This window comes from Puma concolor, chromosome A2 (assembly GCF_028749965.1).
Source record: "Puma concolor isolate L17-30 chromosome A2, mPumCon1.1.hap2, whole genome shotgun sequence".
Lineage (NCBI taxonomy): Eukaryota > Metazoa > Chordata > Mammalia > Carnivora > Felidae > Puma > Puma concolor.
In genome coordinates, this window is record NC_141668.1 from 68,788,594 (window position 1) to 68,808,357 (window position 19,764).

Genomic DNA, 19,764 nt, shown 5'->3' on the forward strand with positions numbered 1-19,764 from the left:
AGCAACCATTGTAACAATTTCCTTTTTATCTTCCCAGATATGGAAACATGTTTAAAAGGGAAAGCATTCACAATAGCCAAGATATGGAAGCAAGCCATGTGTCCACTGACAGATGAATGGATAAAGATGATACACACACACACACACACACACACACACACACACACACACACACACACAATAGAACATTACTCAGCCATAACAAAGAATGAAGTCTTGCCATTTGCAACAACATGGATAGACCTAGGTGGTAGTATGCTAAGTGAATTAAGTCTGAGAAAGACCAATGCCATATGATTTCACTTATATGTGGAATCCAAAAAACAAAACAAAACAGACTCTAACATAGAGAAAAAAAACCTGGAGGTCACCAGAGGGGAGGTTGGGAGGAGGATGGGTGAAACAGGTAAAGGGGATTAAGAGGTACAAACTTCCAGTTATAAAGTAAATAGGCCATGGAGATGAATAGTACAGCACAGGGAATGTAGTCAATAACATTGTAATAAAATTGTATGGTTAGCAGATGGTGAACTACATTTAGTGTGGTGAGCACCGAGTAATGTACAGAATTGTCAAATCACTGTGTTGTACATCTCAAAGTAATGTAATATTGTATGTCAACTACGTTTTAGCAATTTAAAGAGGGGAAAGAGCTCAAACATAAACCTATTTTAGTATGTTTTCCTAGTACAAATGTTCACATTGCATTTAAATCTAATAAAAATTTTTAGAAAGATAATTAAATAGTGCTAGACCCTAGATAATTAAAATGTAGTAAAAACACCTGTTGACTATAAAAAGGAACTGTTACACAGAAAGAAGCCATTACCATGTGAATCGTCAACATGTCAACAAACCTCTGCTGAGCATCTATTACGTACTAGGCTCTATGCTACACAAGACAGGTGGCTCACGTCAGTAACTAATTAACCAACAGCTTTATCACTATGGTAAGTTTTAAGAGTCAGTTGGTAAGAAAGCTTTTTCCAAAGAATTCTAATTACAAAGTGGTTAGTTTCATTACATCAAAAAAATTAAATATTTTAGTTAGCAGTAGAAAAATAACTTTATTTTGTTATTTTTTTAAGTTTAATTTTTTTTTTAAGAGACGGAGAGAGAGAAAGAGCATGAGCATGAGCAGGGGAGAGGCAGAGAGAGGGAGACACAGAATCGGAATCAGGCTCCAGGCTCCTGTCAGCACAGAGCCCGACCCGAGGCTCAAACCCACGAACCCCAAAATCATGACCTGATCCTAAGTCAGACGCTTAACTGACTGAGCCACCCACTTTATTTTGCCAGTTTATAAATGTATTGGATTTTTAGTCCGTTGATTTAATAGTCCCATATTCGAGGAAAAAGAAATGCAGGTTGTGCTCGGTCCTTATCATATTAATGGTAGTTAACTGAAAAGTTCACAGTTCTTTCTCAGAAAGCCAGTGGTGTCATGTGTATTCAAGTTAATGTTGGCTTAATAAGCGGGGAGAATCTCAGCTATCATTGTAATTGTTTTCATTCACTGTATTAAAAATTGTTTAAAAAAACTACTTCTTTATTTTTTTTTTCCTTGCACTTAAAAGGATTCAAACTTCTAATAAGTTAAACACCTGGGGAAACTTCATTAAGCGCTATTCCCTGAAATTATTGTTTCACCACGCAAAATGGGGGCTTTATAACCTGAAGAAGTTAATGTAACGTGCACTACTGCTCAGGGACTCACAGTGGCAGTGGGAGACGCTGCCATGCTATTAACTTAATTAATGTTTCCATCAAATGAATGGAGTGCAGGAAAAAAAAAGCATGCCTAAAAATCAGGGTTTAACAAGGATTTAGAGAAACAGTGAATTCCTGATTTCAGTATTCAGCTGAGGAAGACTTTAAATTTATTTCTGCTCGCAAACTGTCTTTAATTCTCATAGCTACATGTCAAGACATAAACGGACTCTGGATGAAGTCCAGAGAAACGGAAACGATTACGAAATCTATTGATTGCTATAAGTAGTAAGCTATAAAAAGGGTTATGAAGCTTCAGAATGGGAAGAGTAATACAAAAGGCAGATTATAAGAGTGGACAGTGTTATGAACGGTTACACAAGGAACGTCCTACTTGAATTTGCTCATCAAATTTCAAAATCCTTCAGATTTCTACACCAAAGCCAATCCCAACTTAAAATCTGAAACAATTTAGGTCAAATAAAGTATTATCTTAAGCTGTGAAGAGAAAACATCAATCTTATACGAACTGGTGTAAAGCTAAATTTACAACAGTTTGAAGGAGGATTAACGGGACACTTTTAGTTGATATGTGACACACAGGGTAGTCGTGAATTCTCACACAACATCTTTCAGGTGGATGTAAAAAATATACAGGTTTGGACGAAATAACGGAACCCTTTTGCTTCGTATTAAAATTTGCTACCGACCAGTTTTCAAATGAAAGTTTTAGCCTGCTGTTCAGAATTTCAAATATGCCTCATGCCTTGAAAGTAGTAGTGATTCCAGGGTTTCAAGAACTTTTAAAAATTATGCTCCTATTAGAGGGACATAAAGGGGGCTCACCACATAGTAATTAGATACTTAGCAGTCTTAACTTGTTTAAGCTGCCTTCCTATTTTCCCCATTGACACAGGAACTGCAAAGCTTTACTCAGATTTCTCTACAGGCAAGCCCTGGCTAACCTTCCTGTGCTCCCCTTGGTACAAAGACGTGCAATCTGAACATCTTTATAGGTTTCTCGAACCAATCAATGACAAGTGGGGTCATTTCTTCTACTGTTCATGAATTCATCATCTTTCCAAAGTGGCAACTGGAAAATCCTATAATTTCTCAGAAGATCATGAAATACCTTGATTAGTATAAACTTAGTTTCCATTTTTATGTATATATTTCAAGAAATACCAACTGCTTTTGACTCTAATATAAATATCCCAAGTTTCTGAAGGTTTTGCTCAACCTGCTGTGTCATTAGAAACACCAGTCAGCTTCCTTGAGAAAAATGGATCTTGAAGAATTTAAGCTTTGATATTTCTGACCATTTTTAGACAGCAAAGATACTGAGGTTAAACCTTACTACACAAGAGTAAATAATCATTTCAAAGAAACACTGGCTGAGCTACTGACGCTTGCTGCAAAGAACTGTTTTAGTTTGTTGAACACAACATGGAAAGGGCAGATGTTAGGAATGGGGAGAAATGCCAGATCTCACCTGACATTACAGCAACTTACTGCAAATATGGTGAATTTCACAGAGGACAAGCAAAATAATGACGGTGAGACAGAGAGTAACTGCTCGGTGAGACCTCGAATGCCTGCTGATACAGTTCATTACTAAGTATGTGTATGGTCTCATCTGCGCTCTGTCAAATTAAAAAGTTGTTAATTTCACAAACTAGGCTAAGCTCTTAGTTTAAAAATACATAGCCTAAGCTACTTAAGGTATACTTGTGTAATAATTAACCAACATCTGAAAGACTTCATTTTAAAAGTTTATAACTCATTCAGATATTACGCCTGAATAATGGGGCCGAGAAGTAAAACTAGTTTCTTACCCTTTCTCCTAAAATTTCTGCCAGCTCGCTAAGGAATTTGAACAACAGGATTCCATTCCGTAGCCCGTCTCTCCTTTTTATTTCCTTTTCCCATTCTCTGTCTCACCTGGGAACTCTATCTCACCTGTGAACATTGACCTTGAAACTCAGGCTACCAGCTAATTCTAAATGCAGCTGTGTCAAGGCAACTGAACATGGCAGGTGTAAAAAAAAAAAAAAAAACAAAGAACAAAAACCAAAATGAAACACTGGCACTGTACTGTCCAGGGCAAAGACAGTACCACTTTCGAGAATCGGCAGCATTCCACAGAGGAGGAAGGCTGGGGCTTCTGGCCTATAAAAACACAAAAGCAGGAGAAGCACATAAAGAAATGCCTACATGTGTTGTTGTTAAGTAGCCACAGCCCTGAGAGCTCAAGAAAGGAGCAAATTATTGGTAAAGCTAAAGCAAGAAAATGTTCTTAATGCATAGCATTTGTCACATAACCATAAACCATAGTATATTTGGTTAGAAGGACATATAAAGTTCATTTATATCCAGTGCTTTAATGGAAGTTTTTTTTTTTACATTCATATTATTTCATAATGCTTTAATATTGAGGCAACGACCTAGTGTCAACTGACCTTGAACAATAGTCCATTAAATGTCACCAGATCCTGCCTGAACCAGTGGTTAGCATCAAATACTACCCTAAGGTATCCAACTCAAATAGAGATGATTTAAATTTTATGACTTGACGAATACAGCAGTGATTTATTTTCTGGCACCATGGGCACAGGGAGAACAAGCTTCTGTTTTGTTTGTTTCATTTTCAAGTTCAGCGAGTCAGATCCCATACTGGAAAAATTTCATAAAGTATAGTAAATCCTTCCAATGCCTACTCTATGTCTTGGTTATATGCTGAACATCTTTAAGAAAGTGCACTAATTCTTTTAATAGCTAACTACTGTTTAATATTCTGTAGACACTTTTATCAATTCAAAATAATTATAATCCTATACATATCAAAATGACATTTTTCTATTAGTTTGGCTTTCTATTAGTTTGGATTTTAGAATCCATGTTTTCAATTGATAACGTGAAAAATTGGATTATGTTGTTGCTTGGTTTAAGGTGATTAGTAAGACAACATTTTAATAACACTGTATCTTCCATTACATAATAATGGCTAATGTTTACTTTGGACTTAGTGTATGCACATGCTGGGCTAAGCCTTTGGTATACATCATCTCATTTAATCTTTTTTTTTTAAACTAATTTTTTAAAAATTTTTTTTTTAATGTTTATTTATTTTTGACAGAGAGAGAGAGAGACAGGGCATGAGTGGGGGAGGGGCAGAGAGAGAGGTAGACACAGAATCTGAAACAGGCTCCAGGCTCTGAGCTGTCAGCACAGAGCCCGACACGGGGCTCGAACTCAGACTGCAAGATCATGCCCTGAGCCGAAGTCAGACGCTCAACCGACTGAGCCATCCAGGTGCCCCTCATTTAATATTTATAACAATCTGATAAATTAGGCATTATTATTCCATTTTAAACATGGGGAAACTGAGGCAAAAAGATAGTAAGTGTCCTGTCCAAAGACCAATAGCTAATTAATGTTAGATATACCAGATTTGAACTCTGGTCTAATGAGCTTCAGAAGCCAAGCCCCCGGACAGTAGGGTAGACGGTCTCTCATTGGGATCTCCTACTGTAATTCAATACAGATAACATGCAGGAAATGATATGGTCCAATAAGCCATGAGAATTACTCAGGCTAGCTTCCTACCAATGATGAAGGACCACTCAGTAAGGAAAACCTAAATTAAATCTCAGGATGAGTTCTGTAAGTCAAATCTATAGACGCTTATTGAGAACATGCAAAAGAGAGGAGAGGCAAAGAAAGAAACACACTTCAAGAAAAAAGAAAACTCAGGATTAGTTCAAAAGAAATGAATACACCAACTTTATATTATGGTGCTTCTACATTTTATCATAAAACCTGGCTACTATAAAATTATGCAACCTTCCCACATTTGACACTCTTTCTTATATTACTACACATAAAAAGATAATATGCCAAGCTTCAAGGAGACCAATTTGGCAAAAACGTGCAGATAAACAAAGCAAAAACAATCATTTTCTGTTAGATGAAAGTGTAAGGGTCACTAAAACTGTAAATCTCAGTATATACATCAAAATAATGGTACAACCATTGATGTGTCATCAAAACGAATAAAACTGTCATAGGTTAAATAAATCAAGTAATACTGAGTGTTTCCTACTAATTTTGTTTTTTACTTCTACTGTGGCGGTAGTCTTTCTTCAGGCTTTTGATCCTCCAACATGACCTAGATGATCTGCTCTGGAGATTAAATAATGGACCATACAAAACCCAAACTTAAGAACTGGAGACAGGCTTAGGCAGAAACCTCGGCTTTTTGCTGGTCAGAGGAGAAACTGCTGTTGAGTGAGCACCCATTCTGTGCCCTGCGGTGGGCTGCACAGTTCACATCAATTATCAGATATAAACATCACGGCAGCCCTACTGAGACCATGTCATCATCCTCCTTTCAAAACTGAGGAAACTGAAGCCCAGAGAGGTTAATTAACTCACCAAAGTCCCAGCCGGCAAGCAGCAGAGCAGAGATTCAGACCCAGATGTCTGATTCAGTAGTCAATGAGTTTCTCCTAAATTAATATGTAAAAATTATACATTTTTGTGAGCTTAACTCCTTTTTCTCCAGAAGACACCAGGACTCTCAAAATGTAGGTTTCCAGAACCTGTGGGGCAGGGGTGCAGACCAAGCCAAGACAAGGCACACCCTCACGGAGCAAGGCAGCCATCACTTCAGGAGAAGCAGAGGGGTCTTTGGGGAAACCAGAGGCCCAGTGACCTCTGGCCACCCCAGTTGTTTTCAGTTTGTTTTCTAACACAAGGGGAGGAGAAGTGACCATCTCTTTAGGCAGCCATTGGAAGCCAGGCTCCAGCCATGCTGGATTACTTGTTAGGGGATGACACCTGCCCTCCAAATTGTGGAAAAGCTCTGAGTGACACAATGACTCTCATCTCAACCCACTGAGGAACAAGTCTGTCACTTCTTATTTTGCCCTGTCATTTAATATGAAGACATTAAGAAATAACTTTAGGATTCAAAGATACAGAACTGATTCTTAAAGAATAAGACTTCTGGAAGAAACATTTATAGGAACTCGATTAGATGAAGAAAAATATGTTCTGTGAAAAAAAAAAAAAAAAAAACAAATAAATAAGGGTTCTGTGCACATCAGAAGGCCTGCATGGATAAGATCATTTGAAGAGCACATTAGAATAAAATGAATAAAGACAACTAAACCTGAAAGTATTGAGTGAACAGATACAATCTAAATAAACAGAACTCTTCCAGGTAAAGACAGAAGTAGAAACTCACAGGCAAAGAGGCACATACATCTACCTTCATCAAACTGGAGAGTGGAAAAATGGAGCTGTACCTGAAGACCAATGGTTGAGCACAAGTGCTGGGACTCAGGAGGAAGAAATGCAGTGATCTCAAAATTGAACTACAAAAATCTAAAACATTAAAAAAAAGGGATCATTCTCAGGAAGACGGTCTGACTAGCAGGCATCTCCAAAAACTATGCTTCTCAAGTCATACTATGCAACATTCGTACTGGGAACCAAGGAGAGAAATGACTAATTTATATCAGTGACTTAAGTGCAGCCTGAACTAATAACACTGAAAACCCCAACTGCAATCTGGAAAGCCCAAAAGAATGCACTGAAGTCCTCGGGAAGGATAACACAGAATTCCATTTGATGTATTTTACCAGAATATTCAAAAGACAATACTATCTCTCAAAAGACAATACCAAATGGCAAAGCTCTTTGTAATAAATATCACCACTTCTCTTTTATCAGGAGATACAAACATTTTATCCGAAAAAGCAATTCTCCAGTCATGGGCACACAATGAAAGATCCATTCCTAATGGTGGCCCAAGATTTCAGGAACACAACTACTACTGCAAAAATTGTATGGGAGGGAACTCGTGGGTGTTCCCAGGTCCTCCAAAACTGAGTAAGGTGGCCTTTGGGGAAGCTAAAACTTTAGGATCCACATAATCAAAACTGACTTTATAGACATTAATTCTGAAGATGAAGACGTGAGATCTTTCCCAGTGTTTCTCCAAGAAATGTGTGTAACAAACTAAAAGTGGACTTGGAAAGTCCACATTCTTGTATCTTAAAAATTACCTTTAAATTATACTATTTTTCCTTCAAATCTGATACCATTATGGGTTATTTCTAGCTATAATATCTGTGCCCTCCAGAGTGCTATGCTATCAATCAGCCAACGTCAACTTTTCTCTTTGACTGACCTTGCAACAATATTCATTTAAGGCATAATCACTCTTCGCGGACAAATCATTGTCTATTAAACAGTAATTTATATGATGTGTTCCTGAACATTTTTTTACACCATTGGTTTTATGAAACCCAAGTGTTCCATGGTTGAAACCACTAAAATAACACCACCCTGTTCACAATAGATCATTAAGTATACTTTAAGGAGTATAAATAAAACACTTTCTAATCTTATATTTATTATATAATACAATTCAAATTGAATGAAAATGTTTTTTTAGTATCAGAGTTTTAGGTCTTAGATATTTTGTGAGTATTGTGGGAGATTGCAAAGCATTTTTAATTAATGCATTTGGGATTAAAAACATTGTTTTTTTTAATGAAAAATAAAATTAGCTGGCATACCATTTCACTTCAGAAACAAAAAGATATAAGGTGATAATGAAAATTAATGGAAATTATAGGTAACTATTTCATTTTAAGGGGATGAATGGAAAATGAAAGATCACAAAAGCCTCTCGAAGGCTAGGCATTTATTTTGACTATGGTGTGGTATATGGCTTCCTTTTAACCATGTTCCTCAAGTTCTTAAGTATTTATGATGAAAATAGTAATGGTTTCTTCATACTTTTCCATAAAATAGAGAATAATGAATCTTTTATTTAACTTTGATGAAAGCCAAAATAAGAAGAGAGATTTAACTCTGAAAAGTAAAAGCACCAAAATATAGCTAAATTAAATAGATCAGATAATTTCAAAAGCATAAGCTTCCTACATTCATGAACTTAAGGGTTCAAATCTAAAAGCCTTAGTTAAAATGAAAAGTCTTAATAAGTAAAAGTTAGCTACCACACCGAAGTACAAAACCCAGAGAATTTCTGGGAACTGATGGGATTCACATCTACACCAGGATAAATCTAATGGTTTAATTTCACCTAGCTTTCTACAGTAGAGTCACCTCTGAGACTCCATGGGCAAACAGCAGTCTCTCCAGGATTACAGAACTGGGTACAATATCTGAAAAGCAATGCTTTAACTAAGCTTATAGTTCTACACTAACTTTATAATAACTTTATTTTTAAGTTTATCTATTCTGAGAGAGAGAAATCGCAAGCTGAGGAGGGGCAGAGAGTGAGGAGAGGGCAGGAATCCCAAGCACGCTCTGCACTGACAGCATGGAACCCAACGTGGGGCTCAAACTTATGAACCGTGAGATCTTGACCTGAGCGGAAGTTGGACGCTTAACCGACTGAGCCACCCAGGTGCCCCTAACTTCATAATAATGTGGATCAAAAGGTTTTTTTTTATAAGGTGGGGAAGGATAAAACTATGCAACTAAGGCATACACTGCTAATTCTTAACAATAACCACAAAAAAAGAAAGAAAATGTTGATCACAATCATTTGAAGATACAAGAAAATTACAAATTCAGAATTATCTAAAAGAGCCAGAAATTGCACTCATATTTTCTTCTCTAAAGAGAGATACTTGTACTATGTATTATAGAAATCAAAAAATTTATCAGCAAGGGGGAAATTTGTCTTGGTGTGTGGTAGCTGGATTCAAGATAGTTCCATGTTACTAATACAAATAGAGTAGGCTAAGCACATAAAATAGGTAAGTATAAATAACCCATATGTTTTCATAAACATTTAAAGAAAGGTTCAGTGACAAGTTGAAAATTAATAAGATATTTTTACAGGAATATTGAAATTCCTAACTTCAATTGACATGGGACTGGCTAGTAGGAAACACTGCCCTGGGATTAATTCTACACGGTGTCTGGCCAACATACTAGCCTGTGTAGACATAATTACCACAAATTGCTATGTTTTCTGTGTACCATCCATTTCAGGTAATCATATTAATTTCAAAACATGAGCAATGTCTATTCTAACAAGAGGACCACAATTCTAATTTAGGAATATGAAATTTATACTGGTTTGCTTTGTTCTCTCGGATAACAATCTTATGGCTGGGGAAAAGATATTCCCACTAAACCAATAAATATAATCAACAAAGGAAACGCGTCAGTGAAGGACCCAAAAATGTCAGCCTTCAGTGCACACTTATAGCCTAGTAATATCTTCAGAACTATATGCCAAGACCACTGATGTCTTTCTGAGGTTTAACTTGGCATCCATCCGACGACCCAGAGATTCTGGAGTTTCCTGCCAGATAAAGGACAAATATACCAACTGGGTCTGGTGCATTACTTGCTGCTGTTTTAAAAAAACAATGCCAGATTGCAACACTCTTTGTCGACAAAAATGTCTGACATTTCTGGCTTAAGACCTTTTGAGTCTAATAAATAGCTCCATTTCTTATGACAGAGGTTTCTTTCATTGATGGATTTATTAAATAAATAAGTAGTTCATCAGTTTACAGAATGTGTTATTTCACACAATTTACTATGAAAGAACTAGCAGGTGGTACTATTAAGAGCCATCAGTAGTAGGAATTGTTTCATAGATGACCAACTCAATCTACGTTTGGAACACTGCCATCCTTTATAAGGTTTTTCCATATAACACATTCGAAGTTTTAGTGCACATCTACTCAGGGTGTTTATGAAATCCTTGTGCAACTTTAAACTTGACCTATCCCACTGAACTATATTTTATGGGACTCTGTTAAAACTGCTGTGTATTCATCCAGACCACATTCTTTAAAGGAACTTCAAGCCAGGATCATGAATGCAATTTATGAAATCACTCGGCAGCAGCTGGAGAATGTTTTCAATGAGGTGGAAAATCAGACTGAATGTTGGATCACCAAAAAATGGTGGTTATGTTGAAGTCTATAAATTTAAACTGCAATGTTAAAGTCTTACTCACACTGATTTAAGTCATTTTTAATTTTTTTCTGTCACAAATACAACAAAGATTAAGGTTTAAAGTTAACATGGAAATTTTTAAAACACCCAAAATGGCCATGATGTTATATATTTCTGTTAGAAATTTTATTATTTTTCCCATGTTAGAAGACTAATAGCAACCCATTAGAAAATGTTTTACAGTATCCTAAAAAGGCTAACATATATTTTATAGATCACTGATTCTCCAATGGAATTAAAAAAATTCTACTATTTATAAAGATGCATATTTGTAAGTAAACCATCTCCTAATGGGTTGTTGAAAGAGAAAAATCAGTAGGAGAGAGTTTCATTCACATGTAAAAAGAGAACATGGCTAAATGCGATGTAGTACCCTGGATTTAATCCCAGAACAACAACAACAACAAAACATATATGGAGAAACTGGTAAAATCCAGACAAACTCTGTGGTTTAGTTAATACTATTGTACTAATGTTTATTTCTTTGTTCTAACAAATCTACTTTGGCTGTGTAAGATGTGGATGAAAAATATATTTCCAAAATGCTCTATAGTATCTTGGCAACTTTTCTATAAACCTAAAATTATTCCAAAATAAATTTTTAGCTTTTTTTCTTAAAGTTTATTTATTTTGAGAAAGAGAAAGAGAGCAAGAGAGTGAGCACATGCACATGAGTAGGGGAGGGGCAGAGAGAAAGAATCCCAAGCAGGCTCTGAGCTGTCAGCATAGAGCCAGATGCAGGGCTCAATTGCATGAACCATGAGATCATGACTTGAGCCATGATCAAGAGTCACAGGCTTAACTGACTGAGCCACCCAGGTACCCCCAAATTTTATTATTTTTTTTAAATGTGATGAGAATATTGGTACCTTCCGTAACTACTTTTTTCTCTACCTTACCTATAATCACTGACTGGGACAAATTTTATTTTCCAAAGTCGGCCAAAACATCTCCCATCACATGTGTTCCTTAGCAAGATTTTCCCATCAAGAGATGGTATTTATTTCTCTATGCCTTGAATCTGGGAACACCCTGAGGCTCTTTGACCAAAACAACATGGTGGAAATGATGCTGTATCAGTTCTAGGGGTAGCTCTTAGCCGGCCTGCTAGCTTCTACTTACTATGTGTCTGGATTAATGATTCTTAGAACCAGCCACCATTTTATGAGAAACCCAAGTGATATGGAGAAGCTATGTACAGGTAATCTTTTTCTCAGCCTTAGCTTGACCTAGCATCTACCGATAGTCATATGAGTAAGACACTCTGGATATCAAGCCCAGTCCAGCTTTCTAATGATGGCAACCCCAGCCAACACCTGATTACAACCACATGAAAGAGCTCAACTAAGAGCAGCCCAGCTACATTCAGTCAACCCACAGAACTATGATAATAACAAATTGTCATTTTTGTGCCACTAAGTCTTGGTAGCTTGTTAAACAGCAAAAGATAACTGGGACACTGGCAATTAACAAAAAGGAAGTTTATGCCCAGATGTATTCATGGAGGTGTCAGAAACAGGAGGTCTGACACAGAAGATCTGAAAAAAAAAAAAATTTGTTTCTCTTTTCTCTTTTCTGCCTACTTATTTCTCCTCACAGAATTTATTGATTATAGCAGTTGAGGATGATAAGCAAATTTCAGAAAAAAAAAAAAAAAACACTCAACTGGAACTTCACAGGAGAATCAACTTTTTTATATTTACCAAAAGTAAAACTTATCAGTTCACTAATGTCAATGAATATTTTCTTAAAAGGGACAAGAAATACTCACTGCATTTGCTTACTAAATAACAAGAATACTGTCATGAATCTCAATGGCTGGAGCAAGAATTCCAAGCAGAAGCTATAAGAATGTTTACCTAAAAAAAAAAAAATCTATATATATCTCTGTATATAGATATATAATTATATAAAAGTTAATATATATATAACCCAAAGAATAATAGCTAACATTTATATCAGATATCCCTCACAGTCCCATGAGGTGGATCCTCTTACTTTCTCCATTTATAGATCAGGAAAATGAAGCTTAGCAATGTTAAGCAACTTGCCAAGGTCACCAGGTCAGTTAGGGTAGGAAGGAGCTAAGCTTCAAATCCAATTTTCATCCACCGTTTGAGCCCTTTCACTACATTTCAGGTTATATTTTTATACCTAAGGCATCTTTTATCCATTTTAATAGACCATTAAAAAAATCATTCCAAACAACTAATCAAATAGCTTATTTCAAACTTGGTCTAAAATTACTTTCCAAAAAAGAGACTTAAATTATTTCAAAAAATTTTTTCTAAAATATCTTTCTTTACTGGGCCAGTGCTATAGGAAAAAATGTTTGTGCCCTGCCCCCAAACCCCATCAAATTCATATGTTAAAATCCTAACCCCCAAGGGGATGGTTTTGGAGGTGGGGCTTTTGGGTCCCACCTTTGGGAGGTGGGGTGATTGGGTCATGACAGCGGAGCTTCATGAATGGGTTTAGTGCCTTTATGAAAGCGACCCCAGACAGATCCCTTACCCCTTCCACCATGTGAGGACATGGCTAAAAGTCAGCCATCTTTGAACCAGTAAGTGGTCCATCACCAGACACCAAATCTACCAGTGCCTTGATCATGGACTTCCTTGTCTCCAAAACTGTAAGAAATAAATTTGTGTTGTTTATAAGCCACCTAGTTGATGGAAATTTTCTTTTTTTTTTTTTTTTTAATTTTTTTTTCAACGTTTTTTATTTATTTTTGGGACAGAGAGAGACAGAGCATGAATGGGGGAGGGGCAGAGAGAGAGGGAGACACAGAATCGGAAACAGGCTCCAGGCTCCGAGCCATCAGCCCAGAGCCCCGACGCGGGGCTCGAACTCACGGACCGCGAGATCGTGACCTGGCTGAAGTCGGACGCTTAACCGACTGCGCCACCCAGGCGCCCCAATGGAAATTTTCTTACAGCACCCAAGGAGAGTAAGACAGGTAGCTTATAAATAGACAATTTAGCAAAAAGTCTTTTGGGTTATTTAATTACTATGAGCAAATCAAATACCTGGGAGTCTTGAACATTATACTCTAAAATGAAAAGTGACCCAATCCTCTTGATCTTTACCTCTAAAAATCTCTCTGGAAGGTATTTTTCCCCTTTATTGAACTTCCCTACTAGTTCAGGGCTTCATCATTTCTTGCCTAGACATTACAAATGGCTCCCAAAGGTCTTCTGTGCCTCAAACCTGTTTCCTCTACAGACCATGGCCCATGCGGCTACCATAGTTCTGTTTTTTAAACAAATATTTGATTATTTTATTCCTTCCATTCAGAAGAAAAAAAACTTTCAAAGTTTGATTTGAAAATCAAAGTTCACCAGTTTGAAATGCAAAGCCCCCACTCCCACTGCTGCCCTCTCCAGTCCCAGCCATCTTTCAGGTATCACTTCTCATTGTATTTCATCAGATATTATTTGCTTTGAAAATCATCATTTTTCAATATCCTGCTTATGATTTTATAAACTCAAGTTTGAGTTCTCCCAAGTTTTGTTTTTATGGAAAATGCATTCTTATCATCATATACCCACTTCTTAAGCCTAACCATTCAGATCATCTGGCTCAATCAGGAGTGGAGGAGAAAGTGATACCCAGTACACCTCTGAAGGAGTTAAACATGAGGATGTGGGCATATTTTTTTTTCCCTCTAAAAGAAGAATGAACTAGGCAACTATGGATGCAATTAAAAGTAGGGAGGTCTAACACTAGAAAAAGGAAGCGACATTGGATGAGACACCATCATCTGCTTAAAGTGAGGGCTAGCAGAAAGCTCAAGTGAACACGTCATCAACCTTTGTGGGCAGGTTAGCACAGTGGTTCTCAACTTGGCTGCACATTAGAATCATCTGGGGATGTGGAACCCTCGAATATGCTCCAGGCCTATTACATCAGAACCTCCAGGGGTGGAATCAAGTCTCCAGGGGTGGAATCAAGCACACTCAGGTGATTCTAATATGCAGTCAAGGCTGACATTCACTCTGTTCAAAGACACAGCTGATGAACAAGGACCAAAGAAGAGTGCTGATGGTGCAGATAACTAGAAAGCAACCATATATTCTAGTGTCCACAAGCACAGTTATGATTTTCTCTGGGAATGTTTAGTAGCCTGAGAACAGAGGCAGATAAAAGGAAAGGCTGGGTTTATCCAAAGGGGATCCAAAATGGATCCAAAGGGATCAAAATAACTGAGGGGTCCCATCTCACAGCACTGCAGTGACTGACCACAGGCTCCAGACTGGATAAGGAGTCAGGAAGCGGTGAGAGATTGAGCAAATGACAACTATCAATTAGATAAGCCAACGGTGGCATGCAAGAGGGACATCTTGACTTCAGAGAAGAGGATTTCTGGGTTTAAGGTTTAAGATTTAAGATTTCAGGTGAGGCCCCAATCTAAGTGATTAGATAATGTAAAGCAAGGCCACAGCAGAGAACTGGTAGAGTAGAAAAGGTAAAATCACTGGCTGGGAAAGTCTTTGGAGAACAAGGGATTGAGGTTACGGTGTTAGCTGGGGCACCATCATGGATGTTAGAGATATCCAGGCTGATTACAGGACCTGGGAAAGGGAGACCGCCAAATCCAAGGGCCTGGGAAGTCTGGAGCATAACCTAGAGCGAGAAGATGGCGTCCTTCTGAATGATGTAGAAGAGAAATGGACTGAGGTGGCAGGGTGGAAGCAGAACGACAACTGATCTCAGAAGCCAAGTCCTAAGTGTGTGAGAACGAGCAGCATCCATCTGAAAGGGCTGAATCCTCTCAACCAAAGGAAGACCATGGAGGAGCATCTTTTCAAACCATATTTGTTCATGTCACCCTCACTCACAGCTTCATGTTCATCAGCAGTTTCCACTTGAAGATAAACATATTAGCAGAGCCCATGAGGTCTAGTGTGAAGGTCTGCCTGACTCCCTCCTGGCTCTCTGCACATCAGCCTATAGGCCTTAATTCCGATTCACCAAAAGTGCCATTTGCCCGACCACCAAAAAGCCATTATGATTTCTTGTTGCCTCAGTCCGGAACCCTCTCCCTTCCTTCCTCTCTCCATTCAGTTAACTTATACATGCTTCCGCTCTCAGCTCAAATTTTACTTAGGGAAGACTTCCTCAAACTTCCACACATGGTCATCTGCTCTCACAGCACTTATCAATGCTGTAGTTTTACACTTGTTTAGGTGATCATATAATTAAAGTCTGTCTCTCCAACTGGACTGTCAGTTCCAGGAGGGCACAGACTGTAGAATGGCATATGGTAGACCCACCACAAATGCTATTGAATGAATACATGAATGGATATGCAAATGAACAGTGAAAAGGCACTAGATGGATTCTTGATACTATTCTCATAGCAGCAAGAGATAACATTCCTCGAGTACTTCTTCCTATATGTGAGATATGGCTACTCACTGAATCGACACATCAACCTCTATAATAGGTTTTACCATCCCAATTTTATAAATGAGGAAATTGGTGCTCAGATGAAATGACTTGCCTGTCACCGCCCGCCCCCCACCCCCGAGCCAGGATTCTCCCAGGTAGAGGTACTCTATCTCTATATACAGCTGGCAACAGGGGTACCTACAGTGAAAGCCAAATTATTGCGCAAAACAGCAACTCTAGATGTTTACACATATCTGGACTTGGATCAGTGTGCCTGGCTTCAAGCTGGTACTCTTCACCAGGATATTTTACAATAGAATGGAGGTCCCAAGGGTGCAAACTGGGTCAGTGGAGAATACAATTGGGTGGGGAGCTCAAAAAAAATCACTGAGAGGACAGGTAGCCAAATCCTCATGGGCAGTCACAAACGATGAGAGAGAGGAGGAGGAGGCAGAATAAGAAGTTGACTCACTGACTCACAGAGATCTTCCCTGAGATGGAAGGGAGTTTTCATTCAAGTGAAGCATCAGGAAGGGTAACCAGTTCCTGCTCATATGAAAGCTCTTCCATATTTTATGGGGCAAAACTCTGAAATCCCCATTTAGTACTAACTCAAATACCTGAGCTTCTTTTAAAGCAAAACCGGGTTCTAATGGCAGGAACCCCAACGGCTTGTGCTCACGCAGAAGTAGAGTGGTTTTCGGTTGGGAACAGTACTAAACTGGCTCCTTACATTGCAAACACAATTCCAACTTGCCCACAGTGCCAGGTCCAAAGCACATGAACCTTTAGACACAAATAGAGTACGTGAGGAAAGAAATTTCACGGTTTTTCTTTTAATCTAGTTTTGGTCAAAATCCAAATAAGAGACATTCACATGCTGTATTAGTTTCCTAGGGCTGCCATATTAAGTACCACAAACTTGGTGGATTAAAATGATAGAAATTTATTCTCTCACAATTCTGGAACCTAGAAGTCTGAAAGCAGGGGTCAGCAGGGCCATGTTCTCTCTGAAGTCTCTAGGGGAGGACGCTTCCTTGCTTCTTCCAAGAATTGCCTAGGTTGCTGGCAATCCTTGGTGTTCTTTGGTTTGTAGCTTCCTCACTCCAGTCTCTGCCTCCATCACTACACAGCCTTGTGTGTGTGTGTGTGTGTGTGTGTGTGTGTGTGTATCTCTGGGTCCAAGTGTCACTCTTCTTATAAAGACACCAGTCATTAAACATTCACTCTAATGAATATGACCTCATCTGAATCTGATTACAACTGCAAAGACTTTATTTCCAGATAAGGTTACATTCATAGGTACTAGAGGTTAGTGGGTCTTTTTTTTTTTTTTTTGAGTAAATGAATACCTTCATTTATTTGTTTTTTACATTAGTTAATATTCAGTTTTTTTGCTTAGAAGCACAAAATCCTAATTAGCACAGGAAGATCTAAAGAAAGTATCCTAATATGAGACTATTATTAAGAATTTATTAATTTATATATTAAAAATAAACATTGGGGCCCATCAGTGGCTCAGTCAGTTAAGTGTCTACTCTTGATTTTGGCTCAGGTCATGATCTCAGGGTTGTGAGATCGAGCCCTGCATCGCGCTCTACACTGACAGCATGGAGCCTGCTTGGGATTCCCTCTCTCCCTTTCTCTGCCGCTCCCCTGTTCTCTCTTTGGATTTTGTGTCTTCCTCTCTCTCTGCCCCTCCCTCGCTTGAGCAGTCTCTCTCTCACCCAAAAATAAACTTAAAAAATAATAATAATTAAAAAAATAAACATGTTAACTATTCTAGAATAAAATAAGAAATAAAAAATAAAAATAAACACTTGTATCTCTGAGGAAAATCACTATAATCAATTGGTTTAGCCAGCTACTAGGATATAAGGGGGAAAAAATCCTTAACAATTAAGGCATATAAAAATCTCTACCTCCACATCTTCTGCTTAACTCCTGCAAGCCTTTTTGTTCCCTGCTCTACTCCCCGGTTTTACTGAGATATAATCGACCAACAAAATTGTATTAGTTTAAGGTACACAACATAGTGATTTGATACATGTCTGTATCACAAAAGGATTACCACAATAAGTTCAGTTACCATCACAGGAGACTCAAGTCAAACTGCAACACACGCTAACCCCTCATTCCTCCAGGTAGTCCAAATGCTACCTTTCTACAAATTCAGATTACCAGAACATGGCACACCTGCATTCAATTCACTTCATGAGTGAGTTCTTCAGTAAAATGCCCTTTTTAAAAAAGTTTAAATAAAAACATATGAAAAAATATGCTGGTTTCTTCTACAAAGGCACAATTGAATACAATAATCATTATGTCTTTTCAAAAGGCCTTTTTATAATTACCATGAGAAAAGTTTACCTGTCCTGATGATAATGAAAAGTTTTCTTTGCAAATTAGGAAGCTAGGTAGTTTATGCTATAGTAGCATACTTACACCTGGTAGTCTACACTATAGTAGTATACTTACACTTAACCGTCTATACTATAATACTATAGTAGTCTTGGTTGTATCAGAATCACTGCGTAGAAGGTTAGGGAGGAAGATGATGAAAATGCGTGTCTAGGACCCACACCTAACCCACAAAATCAGAATTAATGGGGATGAGGCCCAGACATATGCACTCCTTTTTTTTTTTTTAATATATATTTTTGAGAGAGAGAGGGAGCGCAAGCAAGGAAGGGGCAGAGAGAGGGAGACCCAGAATCTGAAGCAAGCTCCAGGCTCTGGTTATCAGCACAGAGCCTGACTTAGGGCTTGAACCCATGAACCGTGAGATCATGACCTGAGCCAAAGTTGGACGCTTAACTGACTGAGCCACCCAGGCGCCCCAGCATATGAACTTCTGACAAGCATCCAAAGTGATTCTGATGTACACAAAGTGTGAGTACTACCAGGTGACGGTTTGACAATTTTTTCACCCCCTTTCCAACCCTTTATTCTCAGGGGTGTGTAGTTTGCAAGTTATACTTCAATGGTCTTATGGAGTTCATGTCCTTTATTGAAAGCTATACATTTTTCTATTTAAATTTAACATTAATAGGCAGTTTCTAAGCATTCTACCTCTGAGATACTCATTTGAAATAATACCTGTGACTGTATTTTAACTCCTAATGCATTTTGTTCCCAAAGATGACATACATTCTCAAACAGATGGCTCTATTCATCCTCACCACTCAGGAGTACGCTGCAAGAAACTATTATTCTCTTCAAAGATGAAAAATAAAGGTTCAAGCCCAACTCAAACTGAGTATTTATTAAACACCTTTAATGTTCAAGACACTGTTAAATATCACCTCATCAGGAGAGGTTATACTGCTAGGGAGGTAACTCTCTGAATACGGAAAGGTTAGTGTTGCACTGAAACACTCCCCTGGCCCCTGATTCACCAGCTCCTGCGTGCACAGAATTGCACAGTCTGAACAGGGGAATTATCTTAATTGATCAGTATAAGCAGTCGTGAACAATTCGGCATAAGAGCGCCAAGTACTTTCTTCTTGCCATGCTATTTTTCTCATCTTCATTTCACATGTAAAAATTAATTAAAACCTCTCAAATTTAAGGCTATCAAGTACCACAAAGAACTATTGTCACTAAGGCGAAAAATATATATATTGGTTTCCACGGGTTTCT

General features: G+C 38.0%; 1 protein-coding gene and 1 pseudogene across 1 annotated transcript in view; one reads left to right on the top strand and one right to left on the bottom strand.

Annotated features, from left to right (window-relative positions):
* UMAD1 (UBAP1-MVB12-associated (UMA) domain containing 1) overlaps window positions 1-19,764 on the bottom strand; it is a 223,378-nt gene that overhangs the window by 137,987 nt on the left and 65,627 nt on the right. The window lies entirely within an intron of this gene.
* Window positions 6,864-7,652, top strand: LOC112866793 (5-azacytidine-induced protein 2 pseudogene; annotated as a pseudogene).